This window comes from Coregonus lavaretus, assembly GCF_964263955.1.
Source record: "Coregonus lavaretus genome assembly, contig: SUPER_35_unloc_2, whole genome shotgun sequence".
In the NCBI taxonomy this organism is placed as follows: Eukaryota; Metazoa; Chordata; class Actinopteri; order Salmoniformes; family Salmonidae; genus Coregonus; species Coregonus lavaretus.
In genome coordinates, this window is record NW_028167180.1 from 2,132,884 (window position 1) to 2,145,202 (window position 12,319).

General features: G+C 40.4%; 1 protein-coding gene across 1 annotated transcript in view; it reads left to right on the plus strand.

The window, feature by feature from the left end:
- LOC311110210 (uncharacterized protein) overlaps nt 1–12,319 on the plus strand; it is a gene marked incomplete at both ends in the record, with an annotated part of 59,201 nt that overhangs the window by 8,765 nt on the left and 38,117 nt on the right. The gene's annotated exons all lie outside the window — the stretch shown is intronic.

Below are 12,319 nucleotides of genomic sequence, written 5' to 3' on the forward strand. Positions count from 1 at the left end.
TGAGTGACTGAGTGAGTGAGTGAATGAGTGAGTGAGTGAGTGACTGAGTGACTGAGTGAGTTGTTAGTAAATTTCCAGAACTAAGTGATTTTATCATTCTAGATTGCAGCTGGTAGCAACAAGAAGAAGAAGCGCTGCAATGTGTGTGGACCCAAGAATGACAGGAAGACACAGTACACATGCATCAAGTGCAAGAAATACATTTGCGACACACACACAGTAAAAATGTGTCCCTCATGTGGGGTGTAAACCGGCCTAAATTTCTGTTCAATTGGGCTCATTTATCATTTCTATAAAATACTGTATGTAAAAGTTGTCCTTCCAATGTGTTCAGTTCAAAGCAATTAACATCAATAGTGATGAAAACCTTGTTTCATTATATTTGTTCAAGATAAACATTATTTATTCCACCCATGTCTTGATTATAATTGATTTTTGTTTACAAAAATCACATTTTATCAAAACAAAAATAATATTGCTTTTGATAAATGTGATCTAGCAGAGGTAAATGGCAAATATTAACCATGTATGCTGTCTATACTGCATGTAATTGATATAAGTCAACATCTAAGTATTAAGTATTTTTTACGTAAATTGTTATGGCTGTATTGTTCTAAAATCCCAATAATCCTGTGGGTCCATCAGACCTGTGAACATTGTGTGAATAACAAAAACAGTAACACCACACAAGGGTTAAGAATGATGGAGGCCACTGTGTTCTTGGGGACCTTCAATGCTGCAGAAATGTTTTGGTATCTTTCCCCAGATCTGTGCCTCGACACAATCCTCTCTCTGAGCTCTATGGACAATAATAATAATAATAATAATAATAATAATAATAATAATAATAATAATAATAATAATAATAATAATAAAAATAAAAATAATAATAATAATAATTATTATTATTATTATTATTATTATAATAATTTGTTCGACCTCATGGCTTGGTTTTTGCTCTGACATGCGCTGTCAATTGTGGGACCTTATATAGACAGGTGTGTGCCTTTCCAAATCATGTCCAATCAATTGAATTTACCACAGGTGTACTCCAATCAAGTTGTAGAAACATCTCAAGGATTAATAATTGAAACAGGATGCACCTGAGCTCAATTTCGAGTCTCATAGCAAAGGGTCTGAATACTTATGTAAATAAGGTATTTCTGTTTTTTTATTTGTAATACATGTACAAAAATGTTTGAGAAAAAACTGTTTTCGCTTTATCATTATGGGGTATTCTATGTAGATTAATGAGGAAAAAATTTTATTTAACAATTTTAGAATAAGGCTGTAACGTACCAAAATGTGGAAAAAGGTAAGGGGTCTGAATATTTTCTGAATGCACTGTAATGTATTACTTTTGACCAGGGCCCATAGGACAGATATGCATTTCATTATCACACTATAGTTATGTACTCACAAATCAAGGATCACAATTCAGACTTGTGGGACCAGTAGTTTGTCAATATTGTTGACACACACAACAAAGAATGTCACCATCATCCACAGACAATTGAGTAAATACTTCAACTCGTGTAGTAACTATGGTAACTTGTGCTCTTGGCCTTGTGTAAGTCACTGAACACGGTGTACAATGTACACACCACAACCAGGGCTGTGTCCCAAATGGCACCCTATCCTCTTTAAAGTGCACTACTTTTGACCAGGGCACATTGGGCTTTGGTAGAAAGTAGTTCACTATGGAAGGAATAGGGTGTCATTTGGGACGCATCACATGCAGGAACTTCTTATTTTTTTCAGCCTGCTCTAACGATGAGAGAAACCACTTAGAGGCCTGTTACAACACCACAGGACTGGCACAATACAGATACCAGCCAGATACCATCCCTAACCTAGATAACGTTAGTAACCTAGCCACATAGCTAACGTTAGCCACAACAAAGTGAAATTCATAACATATCATATGAAATGGATGATGGATATCCACAAATGAATACATACCATGTGAAACGTAACATATCATACTAAATGGAGGGAGATAGATTTACGTTTAACATGTTACGTCTGTTCCTGAGTCCAGGGTGGAACTTGAAGTGTGCACTTGGACACCGTGTGCAGTGCACAACAATCATGAATTCACCAATAGTTAAATGACAAAATAAAACAATTATTCAATACAATACACAGGTGTTATATATTTCACATATGAAGTATATTTCTTCAACAGAGCTAAACATTTGTCAGAAAACCTGGAAAACTTGTCCAGAGGGTTGGAGGCTGTTGGGATCCAGCTGTTACTTCCTGTCTACTGAGATGAAAACCTGGGAGGAGAGCAGACTGGATTGGCTGAAGAGAGGAGCAAACCTGGTGATCATAAACAGCAACGAGGAACAGGTGTGAGTGTGAGTGTGAGTGTGTGTGTGAGAGAGAGAGAGAGAGAGAGAGAGAGAGAGAGAGAGAGAGAGAGAGAGAGAGAGAGAGAGAGAGAGAGAGAGCGAGAGAGAGGCAGAGAGAGAGAAAGACAGTGAGACAGAGAGACAGAGGGAGACAGAGAGAGAGACAGAGAGAGAGAGAGAGAGAGAGAGAGACAGAGAGAGAGACAGAGAGAGAGAGTTAGAATCCCTTGGTCAGTAATGTATCTTCCAGTATTTAACACATGTAGTCTATTGCAGTTGGCAATATCAGTATTTTTCTCACCAACAGGAGTTTCTCTTTGGCCTCAACAAGAGAGCCTGGATTGGTATGACTGACTCTGTTACTGAGGGGACCTGGAAATGGTGGACGGCACACCACTGACCACCCCAAGGTAAGAGACTACTGCTCTATAATAACACTGATCACCCCAAGGTAAGAGACTACTGCTCTAATTACACTGACCACAGTATAAGTAGTAGGACTGACTCTCTGTGTTGTTCATATTCTAGGTTCAGAGAGAGTGGCCAGTCTAACTCTGTTGTTTCTTCTTCAGCTATTGGAGGAGTGGAGAGTCTAATGGTGGTGGAGTGGAGAACTGTTTGGTGGTACATTACTGGTTATCAGGCCAAGGAGAATGGTGGGACTATCGGTGTTCATATCCAGAGTACTGGATCTGTGAAAAAGGCTCTTTGTAGTCACTGCTGTTTATGGAACTCTGAAGACTGATAACATATTTTGGTAGAATGGCACTCTGAACTAGACGTAGGAGAGAAAAGCACACACACACTCACACACACACACACACACACACATACAGAAGCATGCACTCAGAAAGACAGAAAACACAGTACTGTGTTGGAGATATCTGAGGTCATCTATGCTAAGCCCCCCTGAAGAGTATTAACAGTCGACGCCACATGAAAAGCTTGCTGTTTACGCCCTCTACCTTGTCACAACACAACTGATTGGCACAAATGCATTAAGAAGGAAAGAAATTCCACAAATTAAACTTTACGAAGGCACACCTGCTAATTGAAATCAATTCCAGGTTACTACCTCATGAAGATGGTTGAGAGAATGCCAAGAGTGTGCAAAGCTGTCATCAAGGCAAAGGGTGGCTATTTGAAGAATCTCAAATATAAAATATATTTTGATTTGTTTAAAACTTTTTGGGTTACTACATGATTCCATATGTGTTATTTCATAGTTTTGATGTCTTCACTATTATTGTACAATGTAAAAAAAAAGTAAAAAGAAAAGAAAAAGCCTTGAATGATTAGGTGTGTCCAAACTTTTTACTGGTAGTGTATGTGAGTGAGTGAGTGAGTGAGTGAATGAGTGAGTGAGTGAGTGAGTGAGTGAGTGAGTGAGTGAGTGAGTGAGTGAGTGAGTGAGTGAGTGAGTGAGTGAGTGAGTGAGTGAGTGAGTGAGTGAGTGAGTGAGTGAGTGAGTGACTGAGTGACTGAGTGAGTTGTTAGTAAATTTCCAGAACTAAGTGTTTTCATCATTCTAGATTGCAGCTGGTAGCAACAAGAAGAAGAAGAACTGCAATGTGTGTGGACCCAAGAATGACAGGAAGACACAGTACACATGCATCAAGTGCAAGAAATACATTTGCGACACACACACAGTAAAAATGTGTCCCTCATGTGGGGTGTAAACTGGCCTATATTTCTGTTCAATTGGGCTCATTTATCATTTCTATAAAATACTGTATGTAAAAGTTGTCCTTCCATTGTGTTCAGTTCAAAGCAATTAACATCAATAGTGATGAAAACCTTGTTTCATTTATATTTGTTCAAGATAAACATGATTTATTCCACCCATGTCTTGATTATAATTGATTTTTGTTTACAAAAATCACATTTTATCAAAACAAAAATAATATCGCTTTTGATAAATGTGATCTAGCAGAGGTAAATGGCAAATATTAACCATGTATGCTGTCTATACTGCTTTTAATTGATATAAGTCAACATCTAAGTATTAAGAATTTTTACGTAAATTGTTATGGCTGTATTGTTCTAAAATCCCAATAATGTTGTGGGTCCATCAGACCTGTGAACATTCTGTGAATAACAAAAACAGTAACACCACACAAGGGTTAAGAATGATGGAGGCCACTGTGTTCTTGGGGACCTTCAATGCTGCAGAAATGTTTTGGTACCCTTCCCAAGATCTGTGCCTCGACACAATCCTCTCTCTGAGCTCTATGGACAATAATAATAATAATAATAATAATAATAATAATAATAATAATAATAATAATAATAATAATAATAATTCCTTCGACCTCATGGCTTGGTTTTTGCTCTGACATGCGCTGTCAATCGTGGGACCTTATATAGACAGGTGTATGCCTTTCCAAATCATGTCCAATCAATTGAATTTACCACAGGTGGACTCCAATCAAGTTGTAGAAACATCTCAAGGATTAATAATTGAAACAGGATGCACCTGAGCTCAATTTCGAGTCTCATAGCAAAGGGTCTGAATACTTATGTAAATAAGGTATTTCCGTTTTTTTATTTGTAATACATGTACAAAAATGTTTGAGAAAAAACTGTTTTCGCCTTATCATTATGGGGTATTCTATGTAGATTAATGAGGAAAAAAATGTATTTAACAATTTTAGAATAAGGCAGTAACGTAACAAAATGTGGAAAAAGGTAAGGGGTCTGAATACTTTCTGAATGCACTGTAATGCATTACTTTTGACCAGGGCCCATAGGACAGATATGCATTTCATTATCACACTATAGTTATGTACTCACAATTCATGGATCACAATTCAGACTTGTGGGACCAGTATTTTGTCAATATTGTTGACACACACAACAAAGAATGTCACCATCATCCACAGACAATTGAGTAAATACTGCAACTCGTGTAGTAACTATGGTAACTTGTGCTCTTGGCCTTGTGTAAGTCACTGAACACGGTGTACATTGTACACACCACAACCAGGGCTGTGTCCCAAATGGCACCCTATCCTCTTTAAAGTGCACTACTTTTGACCAGGGCACATTGGGCTTTGGTAGAAAGTAGTGCACTATGGAAGGAATAGGGTGTCATTTGGGCCACATCGCATGCAGGAACTTCTTATTTTTTTCAGCCTGCTCTAACGATGAGAGAAACCACTTAGAGGCCTGTTACAACACCACAGGACTGGCACAAGACAGAGACCAGCCAGATACCATCCCTAACCTAGATAACGTTAGTAACCTAGCCACATAGCTAACGTTAGCCACAACAAAGTGAAATTCATAACATATCATATGAAATGGATGATGGATATCCACAAATGAATACATACCATGTGAAACGTAACATATCATACTAAATGGAGGGAGACAGATTTACATTTACCATGTTACGTCTGTTCCTGAGTCCAGGGTGGAACTTGAAGTGTGCACTTGGACACCGTGTGCAGTGCACACCAATCATGAATTCACCAATAGTTAAATGACAAAATAAAACAATTATTCAATACAATACACAGGTGTTATATATTTCACATATGAAGTATATTTCTTCAACAGAGCTAAACATTTGTCAGAAAACCTGGAAAACTTGTCCAGAGGGTTGGAGGCTGTTGGGATCCAGCTGTTACTTCCTGTCTACTGAGATGAAAACCTGGGAGGAGAGCAGACTGGATTGGCTGAAGAGAGGAGCAAACCTGGTGATCATAAACAGCAACGAGGAACAGGTGTGAGTGTGAGTGTGAGTGTGTGTGTGAGAGAGAGAGAGAGAGAGAGAGAGAGAGAGAGAGAGAGAGAGAGAGAGAGAGAGAGAGAGAGAGAGAGAGAGAGAGAGAGAGAGAGAGTGAGAGAGAGAGTGAGAGAGGGAGAGAGAGAGAGAAAGACAGTGAGAGAGAAAGACAGTGAGACAGAGAGACAGAGAGAGACAGAGAGAGAGACAGAGAGAGAGACAGAGAGAGAGACAGAGAGAGAGAGAGAATCCCTTGGTCAGTAATGTATCTTCCAGTATTTAACACATGCAGTCTATTGCAGTTGGCAATGTCAGTATTTTTCTCACCAACAGGAGTTTCTCTTTGGCCTCAACAAGAGAGCCTGGATTGGTATGACTGACTCTGTTACTGAGGGGACCTGGAAATGGTGGACGGCACACCACTGACCACCCCAAGGTAAGAGACTACTGCTCTATAATAACACTGACCACCCCAAGGTAAGAGACTACTGCTCTATAATAACACTGACCACCCCAAGGTAAGAGACTACTGCTCTATAATAACACTGACCACCCCAAGGTAAGAGACTACTGCTCTAATAACACTGACCACCCCAAGGTAAGAGACTACTGCTCTATAATAACACTGACCACCCCAAGGTAAGAGACTACTGCTCTATAATAACACTGACCACCCCAAGGTAAGAGACTACTGCTCTATAATAACACTGACCACCCCAAGGTAAGAGACTACTGCTCTATAATAACACTGACCACCCCAAGGTAAGAGACTACTGCTCTAATAACACTGACCACCCCAAGGTAAGAGACTACTGCTCTATAATAACACTGACCACCCCAAGGTAAGAGACTACTGCTCTATAATAACACTGACCACCCCAAGGTAAGAGACTACTGCTCTAATAACACTGACCACCCCAAGGTAAGAGATTACTGCTCTATAATAACACTGACCACCCCAAGGTAAGAGACTACTGCTCTATAATAACACTGACCACCCCAAGGTAAGAGACTACTGCTCTATAATAACACTGACCACCCCAAGGTAAGAGACTACTACTCTAATTACACTGACCACAGTGTAAGTAGTAGGACTGATTCTCTGTGTTGTTCATACTCTAGGTTCTGAGAGAGAGGCCAGTCTAACTCTGTTGTTTCTACTGCAGCTATTGGAGGAGTGGAGAGTCTAATGGTGGTGGAGTGGAGAACTGTTTGGTACTACATTACTGGTTATCAGGCCAAGGAGAATGGTGGGACTATCGGTGTTCATATCCAGAGTACTGGATCTGTGAAAAAGGCTCTTTGTAGTCACTGCTGTTTATGGAACTCTGAAGACTGATTATATATTTCGGTAGAATGGCACTCTGAACTAGACGTAGGAGAGAAAGGCTCACACACACACACACACACACGGAAGCATGCACTGAAAAAGACAGAAAACACAGTACTGTGTTGGTGATCTCTGAGGTCATCTATGCTAAGCCCCCCTGAAGAGTCTTAACAGTCGACGCCACGTGAAAAGCTAGCTATTCGCTGGCACAAGTGAAGACACTTCAGGCTGAGGAGTAAGTTTCACACATCCCCATATGCTTCACATAAGCACACACACCCACCCACCCACACCAGTTACTGGCCAGTTACAACAACCTGACTGAGGAGAGAGACCAGCTACAGACCAGTTACTGGCCAGTTACAACAACCTGACTGAGGAGAGAGACCAGCTACAGACCAGTTACTGGCCAGTTACAACAACCTGACTGAGGAAAGAGACCAGCTACAGACCAGTTACTGGCCAGTTACAACAACCTGACTGAGGAAAGAGACCAGCTACAGACCAGTTACTGGCCAGTTACAACAACCTGACTGAGGAGAGAGACCAGCTACAGACCAGTTACTGGCCAGTTACAACAACCTGACTGAAGAGAGAGACCAGCTACAGACCAGTTACTGGCCAGTTACAACAACCTGACTGAGGAGAGAGACCAGCTACAGACCAGTTACTGGCCAGTTACAACAACCTGACTGAGGAGAGAGACCAGCTACAGACCAGTTACTGGCCAGTTACAACAACCTGACTGAGGAGAGAGACCAGCTACAGACCAGTTACTGGCCAGTTACAACAACCTGACTGAGGAGAGAGACCAGCTACAGACCAGTTACTGGCCAGTTACAACAACCTGACTGAGGAGAGAGACCAGCTACAGACCAGTTACTGGCCAGTTACAACAACCTGACTGAGGAGAGAGACCAGCTACAGACCAGTTACTGGCCAGTTACAACAACCTGACTGAGGAGAGAGACCAGCTACAGACCAGCTACTCTAATACAGTATGTTGTAATTTAACATTCATACAGAGTTCACATTCATACATTACAATATATTATAGCTTAATTAGTCTGAAAATACAAAAAGAAGTGAGAAGTAAGGTCATATAGTTGTTAAGGACTAATGGAATCACTATGGTATGGAGTGACATCTAGTTGTTAATGACTAATGGAATCACTATGGTATGGAGTGACATCTAGTTGTTAAGGACTAATGGAATCACTATGGTATGGACTGACATCTAGTTGTTAAGGACTAATGGAATCACTATGGTATGGAGTGGCATCTAGTTGTTAAGGACTAATGGAATCACTATGGTATGGACTGACATCTAGTTGTTAAGGACTAATGGAATCACTATGGTATGGACTGACATCTAGTTGTTAAGGACTAATGGAATCACTATGGTGTGGACTGACATCTAGTTGCTGTGTGGTGTTCGGGTCTGTGGGACCCATTTTCAATGTTTACTAAAATAAAAATGATACAATTAATTATTTTTTTCAACCTGAGACTCATTGGCTTTGGCTCATTTTCTGTGAAGAACATGTTAAAGAACACATTTTCATTGAGTGCACACAGTGCACCACCCTACACATTTATATTACATATGTGGTGTTTTGGTCCACTGGACCCGAGGGTAATAAAAGTGTGGAAATGTGTGTGTGTGTGTAGGTGAAAACAAGCAAAAATGAAAGAAAAAGGTTTGCTGTGTGCCTTCACTCTGTCTTCCTCCTCCCTGAGCCTGCTGTTTCAACATAGCACCAAGAACCTGCCTTTCTCCCTGCCTGTCTCCCTGTCTGCCTGCCTGTCTGCCTGTCTCCCTGCCTGTCTGCCTGTCTCCCTGCCTGTCTGCCTGTCTCCCACTTTTCTCGCACTCTTTACCCATTGTAGTGTGTGAAACTACACAATATCTTGCGGGAAGATATTTCCTGCATTACTTTTGACCAGGGCCCAAAGGACAGATACGTATTTTATATCACACTGTAGTTCTGATCTCTCAAAGCAAGGATCACAATTCAGACTTGACTTTACATGGCTTGTGGGACCAGTAGTTTGTCAATATTGTTGACACTCAAAAAAAAGAATGTCGACATCGTCAACGGAAAATGTAGTAACTACGGTAACTGGTGCCCTTGGCCTTGTGTAAGTCACTGAACACGGTGTACATTGTACACACCACTGCCAGGTCTGTGTCCCAAATGGCACCCTATCCTCTTTAAAGTGCACTACTTTTGAACAGGGCACATAGGGCTTTGGTAGAAAGTACTGCACTATGGAAGGAATAGGGTGTCATTTGGGATGCATCGCATGCAGGAACTTCTTTTATTTTCAGCCCGCTCTTAAGAAGAGAGAAACCAGTTAGAGGCCTGTTACAACACCACTGGACTGGCACAAGACAGAGACCAGCCAGATACCAGTAGTGGTATCACTGACCTGTGTACAGAGAGAGACCAGTTGCAGAAGGAGATAGACCAGCGTCGGAAGGACATGAACCAGCTAGAGAGGGGAAAAGGCCAGTTACTGAGGGACAGAGACCAGTCAGAGAAAACAGAAGACAAAAACCAGTTAAAGGAGTGTTACAATGCCCCAAATAAAGACAGGGACATGTTGAGAGACAGGGTCAGTGTTCTGACCAATGAGAAGGTGGCGCTGGGGAAGTGGCTCTCTGAGCTTGGTAAGTAGTCAAGTCAGTCACTAAGACTAGACGTAACATGGTAAATGTAAATCTGTGACACTCAGATTACTATGATATGTTACGTTTGGTGTTGTTACATAATACAGAAGATTATTTAAGACAAAAATAAAAGGAGGGAGGATGGGTGGCCGTATGATGCAAATGTCTAGCAACCCAAAGGTTGTGTGTTCGAATCACATCATGGGCAAATTTAGTATTTTATCTTCTTAATTTATTTATTATTATTATTATTTTTTTGGGGGGGGGATGGATCAGCTTAATATTGCAGATAGATTGTATCTTCTATCAATGTAATTGTCTGCATCACTTCCAATCCCCCATGTTTTTGATATATATACTCCCCTTTATTACTTTTCAACCCCGCCATCCTTTCCCTACTTGGAGTAAATTAGTGAACAACAATGCCCAGGCCTCTACTTCCGGTCTATACTTAACTATCTACACCTTATGGACACAGTTAATTTTACAATAATTCTATTATATATATATATATATATATATATATATATATATATATTTTTTTTTTTTTACTCATGAACTTCTTCTACTCTCAACCTCTCCGATCATTTTCATGATGTCCATCCGGTTTGCTTCTATATGCCATATCTTTCTAACTGTGCGCTTTCCCAAAAGCTCCCAACATACAACCTATATACTTATTATGGACACAGTATGCTTACATTATTAGCTATCTTTGTTATTATTTGTTGTTATTTGTTATTTGTCCCATCCTTCAACTCTATTCAATACCTCCCATCTATCTCTTAACACCATCCATATAGGATTTCTATTTGCCATATATATTTCAACCGTACTGTGATGTTTTACAAAAGTTCTGAACCTTTCTATTCTCATTGTTTCTACAGATTGTGAATCACATCATGGGCAACGTTAGTATTTTAACTTCTTAGCAACTTTCCAAATACTTACTACTTTTTAGCTACTTTGTAACTATATACTTAGCATGTTATCTAACTATTTCCCTAACCTTAACCCTAACCGTAACCCCAAACCCTAACCTTAATCCCTAACCCCTAGCCTAGATTATGTTAGCAACCTAGCCACCTAGCTAACGTTATCCACAACAAAGTGAAATTCATAACATATCATACGAAATGGATAATGGACATCCACAAATTAATACATACCATGTGGAACGTAACATATCATACTAAATGGAGGGAGCCAGATTTACGTTTAACATGTTAAGTCTGTTCCTGAGTCCAGGGTGGACACTGTGTGCACTTGGACACTGTGTGCAGAGCACATCAATCATGGATTCACCAATAGTTAAATGACAATGTAAAAAAATATATTTTGTACAATACACACCTTTTACATATTTCACATATTAGGTATATTTCTTCAATTATCGGAAAATCTGGAAAACTTGTCCAGAAGGTGCAGTTGTTACTTCCTGTCTACTGAGATGAAAACCTGGGAGGAGAGCAGACTGGATTGTCTGAAGAGAGGAGCAGACCTGGTGATCATAAACAGCAAGGAGGAACAGGTGTGAGTGTGTGTGAGTGAGTGAGTGAATGTGTGAGTGAGAGAGTGAGTGAGTGAGTGAGTGAGTGAGTGAGTATCAAACATCCCTTGGTCAGTAATGTATCTTCCAGTATGTAACTTATGTAGCCTATTGCAGTTGACAATATCAGTATCTTTCTCACCAACAGGAGTTGACCTCGATAAGAGAGCCTGGATTGGTCTGACTGACTCTGTTACTGAGGGGACCTGGAAAAGGGTGGACGGAACACCACTGACCACCCCAAGGTAAGAGATTACTGCTCTAATAACACTGGCCACCCAAGGTAAGAGACTACTGCTCTAATAACATTGACCACCCCAAGGTAAGAGACTACTGCTCTATAATAACACTGACCACCCCAAGGTAATAGACTACTGCTCTAATAACACTGACCACCCCAAGGTAAGAGACTACTGCTCTATAATAACACTGACCACCCCAAGGTAAGAGACTACTGCTCTATAATAACACTGACCACCCCAAGGTAAGAGATTACTGCTCTAATAACACTGACCACCCCAAGGTAAGAGACTACTGCTCTATAATAACACTGACCACCCCAAGGTAAGAGACTACTGCTCTATAATAACACTGACCACAGTGTAAGGAGTAGGACTGATTCTCTGTGTTGTTCATACTCTAGGTTCTGAGAGAGAGGCAAGTCTAACTCTGTTGTTTC